Below are 8,496 nucleotides of genomic sequence, written 5' to 3' on the forward strand. Positions count from 1 at the left end.
ATTAAAGTAAAGCCTCTAAAAGTCAGAAATTGGTTCATGTGTCCAGATTGAGCTCACTGGTTGGGATAGGATTTCTAAATATAGGTTTCGATTTTTACAGATAAAATCAATAATCCAATAAATATAAATGATTCATATTAAATGGTTGGGTCCTATACTCAAATAAATGAGTTTGGACCACCAAAATCCATATAATCCTTAAAATTGAATTTTGGCGAACTTAACCTTTAGACGAACCAATTAAACTATTTAAGTCAGGGCATAATTAGAAAATTAAAGGACTCTAAATCCAATAAATACCCAAAACCTCACTTATTTGGATGGGATTTGGACCTTTCTTCTAAAAGACAAACTTTTCCTCTAGAGAAAAAGCTCATAAGTCCTCTTTTAAAGAAGAAGTAAAGTTCTTCAAAAGACGAAAACTCCGATTAAAGAGAATATCAAGCCTAAAGCCTTTCTCTGAAAGTCAAGAAATCATTCTCAGTCAATCAAATGCAAATTCACACGAAGCTTTTTCAAAAAATCTAACACAAGAAAATCACCTTCAAAAACAACTTTTCAATTGATTACACACGAAGCATGAAGAGAAGAAAACTACACACATAATATCAAAATCATTACAATCTTATTTCAACGAATCTCAAGGTAGAGCTGTGAATTTTGTTGTCAATAAATGTAAATTTGAATAATTTATTGAATTAAATTCGTGATTAATCGTATCATTTTTCAATGGCAACCTGTCCGTGGATTGGGTTTGGGTTAGTGTTGGTTGTGTAATTTAGGTTTGATTAGTAAATTTCTTAGCAAAAGTACCCTAAGATGCGTATTTCAAGGTGTATTTAATGCATGTTAGCATTTGCCCTTAAATCACACCTTAAAACAAACTACCTTTATTATAATTGGTCGTGCTCAAGGGTAGACAATGCAAAAATTGTTGGAAATACTATGTGATTGAGAGACATCTATACTTTGGTTGGCCAATCTCTAAACAGTTGTATATCAGTGGTGCTTGAGGGCGGATAACGCCAACTAGCTAGAGGTGTTGCATAGTGAGAGGCATACGTTGGCTGGCCAATCTCTGAAATAATTGTATATCAGTGGCGCTCGGGGCAAACAATGCCAACTTGTTGGAAACATTATATAAAGATCTTAATAAAAAATTGTTGACCCATTCTTCATCTACTGGGAGAACCTTAGTCAAATAATTGTTGACCTATTTTTCACCTATCGGGAGAACCTTATTTATGCAATTGCTGACCCATTCTTGGCACGGAAATTGTCTTTGGGGTTTAAGGGGTGAAAGAGGAAAAATATTAAATTTGAATGGGTATTATTGGAAATGGGGACAGTATTGAAAAGGGCGAGCGTGCCGGGAGAGTAAAAGAGGAAAGATAATAAAATTGGATGGGTATTATTGAAAAAGGGGTGAAGAGGAAGACACCATTGTAAGGGACGTTTATCACTTACAAGTAGACTCCATCGTCGTGTTTTATTATATAAATATAACAAAAATAAATTATGAGTTAATCCATTTTTTTTATAATCATGATTTCTGGGTCTCTTAAAGCACTCGATTAATCCTTAGGCATGTGTAGTCCCTTCCCACACACACATCGAATAATTTATAGGATAAATTCTTGAGAGTGGCCCTAAGGGAAGAATCGGAACACAAGATTTATGCTTCTTGAGGCATGATCATGGTCTTCTATCCAACCCATTGGACAAAAATAAAATTTATTTGGCCCAAGTCGACCAATAGATATATGAGACTTGGGTTATAATACATTGAGACTTTATTAGTATTACTATTGGGCCATTTACAGTTCAACCCAAGTCCAAACTGACCCATTGACAGACGAACGCATATCTTCTAATATATTTTCGGCAAATAATTTTCTGATACCCCTCTCTAACATACACCCCGTCACAAAACGATAAATCATTTTCCTGGGATACGCAACATCATAAATATTTTTTCTTATGTATCCCGAGGCAAATGATCTATGATTCTGTGATGGAGGCGTAGGGGGGCATATGTTAGAGGGGGTATCGGATTATCTCAATTCTATATTTTCATGAAGGTTTTGAATATAATTTTTTTTTATACTATTTTTCCCCTAATGAAAAAAATTATTAAATTAAAATTATTAGAATTTAGTTACTTAGGTTAATTTTGATGTTGACTTGTAGAAGGATGATTCACCACGTGGAAGTTTTTGGCAGTTGAGTCGTTGGAGTACGTTGTTTTAAACTTTCAAAAACTTTCTCAATATACAAACACTCGAAACAGTACAGTATTGGAACTTGAAGTGTTAGCTCAAGAGAAAGTAAAATGTGAAGCACTATTCTACGACTTTTTAATTTATTGGCCCAATGTACGGCTGAGATGAGAAGAGATTCGTTGAAGTTTTCAATCAAGTTTAAAATAAATAAAAAAACCTTGTTTAATTAAAATCATGGATTATTTTTATTTTTAGCATTTTTTAAAGTATTATTTGTTTATTTAATATGTAAAATACTTATTTTTTATTATTAAAATAATTTTTATTTTACTTTTTAATTTATCTGATGTTTTCTCAACTTTATCGATATTTTTCAAAGCTTTCTCTTGCCGAAGTATTCCAGAATCTGAACTTTGTCACTATGGTCCAAAATCCTTTTTGAGTATATTAAAAGCATAATATCATCTATCTATAGATAACAGCCCTAAATTAAATTTGGGCATAAAAAATGTAATTCTGATACATCTCTCAAAACTAACTATGGTAACTGGGTTGTCAAGGGGTTGTGTTGAGTTTAGTCCCACATTGGACACAAATTGCCTTGCCTATCTCTTTATAAGATCTTGGGCTTCTGTACTCATTGCTAATTGATTTTGAATTGGGCCCCTAAATTTATCATGATATCAGAGCGAGTCTTTCTCTTCTCCACGTCACCTAGTTCATATATCTACGTGCTTTGGCCCAATCCGGTTCACACGTGCGGGGGTGTGTTGAGTTTAATCCCACATTGGACACAAATTGCTTTATCTCTCTCCTGATAAGATCCTGGGCCTTTCCACTCATTGCCAATTAGTTTTGAGTTGGACCCCCAAATTTATCATGGTATCAGAGTAGGTCTTTCTCATCTCCACATGCTTTGGCTCAATCCGACCTACACATGTGGGGACGTGTTGAGTTTAGTCTCACATCGGACACAAATTGCCTTGTCTCTCTCCTTATAAGATCTTAGGCTTCTCCACTCATTGTCAATTGGTTTTGAGTTGAACCACCAAATTTACCATGGTATTAAACCGGGTATTTTTCTTCTCCATGTCACTCAGTTCATATTTCCACATGTTTTGGCCCAATCCGGCCCACACATGTGGGGGTGTATTGATTTTAGTCCCACATCGGACACAAATTGCCTTGTTTATCTCCTTATAAGATCTTGAGCCTCTCTGCTCATTGCTAATTGGTTTTGAGTTGGACCTCGAAATTTATGATGATGTATTAGACTCAAAATTTAGGTTTGGATCTAGGATTTGGGTTCCAAAAACCCCGAGGGGGTGAGAGTTTGGAGGTTGTGTGTTCGATACCCAGTATGAGCAATAATATCTCTTCGAGGTCACCCACAAGGGCATTCCCTTACTTATTTGGTGTGTGTGATGTGTAGTGCATGTGCTTGGGGAGGTTCCAATATGCCTTGGTCCTGACCCTGGCTCGTTTGGTCCCACTAGTCGGATGTCAGTCCAGACACCCCAATTATCAAAAGGAAAAAAAAAGGATTTGGGTTCCAATAAGAACCTAATCTGTTAAGGGATCAATCCAATAAACTTATTACATTAATTTTTAATCAACCATTTTACGATTTGGTATGGACCTAAATCGATGATATATTTGAAATATACATGAATGATTTATAATTAGTTTTAATATTTTATTTAATTATACGGTATTGTATGTTAGATATGCTTTTATTAAATTGAATTGACTTAGATTATGGCCGATTGATTTTTTTTTTTAGGATTATAATGAATCCAAAACAATGCGTATCATATCATATCGGATAATTTCCAAAATTAAAAATGATGAATCCGATGGAATTCCAATAATTTATAATATGATCCAAACCTGATCCATTAACAGTGATAAACTAAATGGATCTAACAACACAATCCAAAACCAATGCATAATTTGCTGATCCATTGATAGCCCTAGATGATTCCTCGATAACGATGGAATCTCGAGTAAAAATTAATTTAGGACTAAAGAAAATAATACAAAATTTATAAATCAAACAAAGCTAATTTTACCCTACATGTTGAAGAGGATTCAATTTTAGGTGAATATGTGGGTATTTGATTATTTATCATAAAACAACAAGGGTATTTTGGTCATTAGAAGACCATTGTTTCAAAAAATGCCCAATAAAAAAGTATAATTTAATTTGAAATTTAAATTTATAGTCAACGGCTTGGTATTACCACGTTGAAATTGGTTATACTTAAATTAGAAAGCTTTATTTTTACTATTTTTGTCTTAAAGTGTATTTTAACTTCTGTTGTTATATAATAATAAGCTTCAAATCATTGGTTAATCACCACGTGGCAATTTTTTGGTAACGTTTATATATTATATATATATATATGTGGCACCAATCAGATGGTAGTAATGTTGATTGGTTTAATGACTGTAAATTAAAGTAAAACAGTGATAGCCCCAACCCTGGATGGGATAAATTTATCCATGAAATACCTATGCCTCCTATAATTGTATTCTAATTTTTGTCGGCATTTGGACTAATTCCTTGGCCTAGAATTCCACCCAAAGTTGTCGAATATTCCATTAGAAAATTAATAGTTTTGTGGAGGTGAAGAATGAAGAATCGATCGGATTAGTGAATTTTATAATTTTTAGTAATTGGATTAATAGAACATTTTTCTACATCACAAACATTATGGTTATAACTTGTAGGGGTTGGCTCAATGGAAAATTTGGATCGATAAGCGGTTAATGCTCGTAAGTCGTGAGTTCGATACCTAGTATGAGCTTTAATTCCTTAAGAGCAACTCATGAGGCGCACCCTCACTTACCTGATCCGTGTGATGTGTGGGCATTGCACGTGCCCCAAGACTAGTCCTTGAAGAAGACTACGATCTCTAGATTGGGCAAAACCCATATACGGGTCCAATCCACTATCCATAGAGATACTCGAATATTAAAAAAAACAATTATGATTTTTTTGGGGGTTAGTCAAAGAGTATCCCCACCTTTGATGAGATTAATCTACCTGGACTGCACGCACCATCCAACACCCAGTCACGTGTTACAACAATTAAGTAGTCACATTTCTGTGGAGGGACGTGTAGAGATTCAAAGACACGACCTAGGGAGCAAACCCAATCGTTCTTTACCATCTAAGCTAGCCCCTGTGGGGTTACATTATGGTTATGTTCAGAACCATAATAAAGAGTTGTTTAAATCATATGGTTTAGAAATCATCGATCGGGTCTCTGATGTTTAGATTCACCTTAAGGTTGTACATATGAATGTGCCTATTGGGGTTGTTAAGGAGTTGAGTTCGAGTTGATTGGTGTTAAATAGATACCTATTAATTTAGGATCTGATTACATCAACCATTTTAAATTCTAAACCCAATTAGATATAATATTAGTTCAATTTGATTTGATGTAATATTTATATTTTTTATTAAATAAATTTTGTTCTTTAATTTCACTTTGTCCAAAGCCAAGTCTTTTATTGAGGGTTGGATCATACTTGTTTTTTACTATCGAGGGTTAGAACATAGCCACAAAGTTGAAGAATGAATTTAAAATTACAAAGAAAAACTTCAGAAAAAATGGAAAGAAACGGGAAAAAATAATAAAACATAAAAATAAAAAATATTTTTGAGTGTACAACACTCGGATCTTGAGAAGAAGTTTTTATTTGCTAGAGTTATTTGAAGTCCACTTTACAATTTTTTTCCATAAAAAAATGTCAATAATAATGGTCTCATAAACACTGTTCCATTGTATTTAGAGAGTTGCTATTGGCACCCCAATTTCTTAAATTATTTGTCGCACACCAATACTCTTCAAACATTGTAATGGTTTAACTCAAATTATAATTTCAACATTATAAAATAATATAACACTTGTTCAAACAATTCTAATAATTGTTTATAATTTTGATAGGTTCACATAAAATCTTAAACACCCACCCCACCTTATAAAAAAAAAAAAAAAGGAGAATTTCTATTGGCACTCCAACTTTTACTTATTCTCAATCATTTATTTATTATTTATTATTTATTTTTAATGAAATATTTATGAAAACATGCACGATTTTTTTTGTTCTTCAAATTATAATTTCGATACATTAATCATTTTATTTACGAAAATAAGCACACAATACATTATGTACTTTTACGTATCTATGAACTTGTAAGTTTAAAAGTGACGAACTTACGAGTTTGTAGATGCGTAAAAACTGAATAATATACTGTGTGCATGTTTTGGGAATTAAGATGAATAGTGTATCGGAATCGGAATTTCAGCATTTTTTATTGAAATGTAATAAGTAAAATTGGGGTGTCAATAGCAGTTCTCTGTGTATTTATCATTGGAACCAAACATCTTACTATTAATCAGAATGTGGGCCCAGTAGTTAATATGTGTATGTGTTTATGGGGAAAAAGAAATCACAGACAAATTGTGAAGATCGAGAGAATCAGAATAAGTGAGTGAGGGAGAGCGGTAGAGAGGAAATGAGAATAAATGTGTCAGAATTTAATAAATAGTAATTAATAAAGAACACAACACCTTCAACGGCACGTACATCATTATTACTAAGACCCTTACTTCCTCTTCAACTCAAAATCGAATGAAATTATAAGGTTTTAAGTACTTCGGAGCCTTCATGTCACCGACCCTACAACTACCACGTGGCAAACTTTTTATTATTTTTTTGGGTCCACTTACATTATGATTTTTATGCCCATCTCGTGATTGATTTTACAACACTATCAACTTCTTTAATGCCCTTGTGCAATAACCAAAGAATAATGCTGAGCTGGAATCTCATATTACGTGAAAGTATATGAGAATTGTGGAGGATATTTTTTGAAAAAAAACAACACGTGACAATCTCGAGGAAATATAACCGAACGCTCGAATTATAGGCCATCATAACTGAATTAGCCAAACGTCCAAAATAACAGAGGGATAAGAAAGGTTGGACTTGCCTGTAATCGAGTTCTGAGGGAAAGAGCTTGAAGTACGGGAACTATGAATCTCATAAAATAATGAGTATAATAGTATTCCTAGAAATCAAAACAAATCCCTAAATGGATGTAATCGTTCAAACGGAAATCAAGGAGAAGATCTAGAAAGATCTAAGAGAGGAAAACCCTATAAAAGTATGGGTGTAAGGCACTAAAAGATATAAAATTTCACTCTGAAAATACCCTACTCTACTTCTTATACTAAAAACCTTGACTTGGGTATTGGAGTAGTGTTGTTGCAGGCCTACCCAGGAGCATATGAATGAGAGAGTTCTTTAATTAGGGAAAATCACGAGGTAGTGCAAGTTTTTGCATCTACATGAATCATATATGCTTTTCATCGAGATATGAGTGAAAAATATTTATGGTTGCTATCCATTTTCACATCAAGAAGTACAATATGAGATTCCAACTTGAGGTCACTCCCGCACGACTTATAATAAAACGTAATTTTAGATACCGTTGTTAAATTGGTGGTGTTAGGTTTACCCTTGATCTTGAGTCAAGGTTGCAAGTTTGATTTTTTTTTAATTACTCTTCAAGTACTTAAATTACTAAATCAAAATTTGAAAATAATAATAATAATTCAAATCTCACTATTAAATAATCAAGAAAAATCAACGTTGATTTATTTGACGTCAAGGGCATAAACTTAATTTCACCATTTTAGTAGTGGGATGTTTTTATAATTATTATTGTTGGATCTAATTTACAAATCTGGATCATAAATAAGTTATGTTAAATTAGATAGTAAGAATAGTTGAAATGAATTTATCGGTTTGATTGAATGACTGAGGCATGAAGAAGTCGTTGTTCTTAAAATCAATTTCACCTTTTTAGGATGATATCCACAATACAGTCAGTCTCAAGCAACTGGTTTTCAAGATTCAATTGTCACAAGTTTGTTAACCGCGTACTCAGAAACAACAGAACTTCGACTAACTCGATTGAATTAGTCGGTGCACGAGCAATGAAAATGTAAAGAACAAAAGAAAGGGAGATTAGAACAATGTTTATGTTTGCAGTCTATATTTCTACGTATAGGATACTAAGGCGCACTTCTATTTTGTAGTAGAAAGCCCAACAACTCAATGTAATAAATAGAGAGATGTTTGGACTTTAATTGGCCCGTTTCTGAACGTTGGAGGATCCAAACAGTCAACACATATTAGCTCTAATGATTAGTTTGATCAACATTTGAGATGAATAAAGTAAAAGTGACCAAACGCA

The sequence above is a fragment of the Akebia trifoliata genome, chromosome 15 (genome assembly GCF_017979445.1).
Source record: "Akebia trifoliata isolate Shusen 1 chromosome 15, ASM1797944v1, whole genome shotgun sequence".
Taxonomy (NCBI): Eukaryota; Viridiplantae; Streptophyta; class Magnoliopsida; order Ranunculales; family Lardizabalaceae; genus Akebia; species Akebia trifoliata.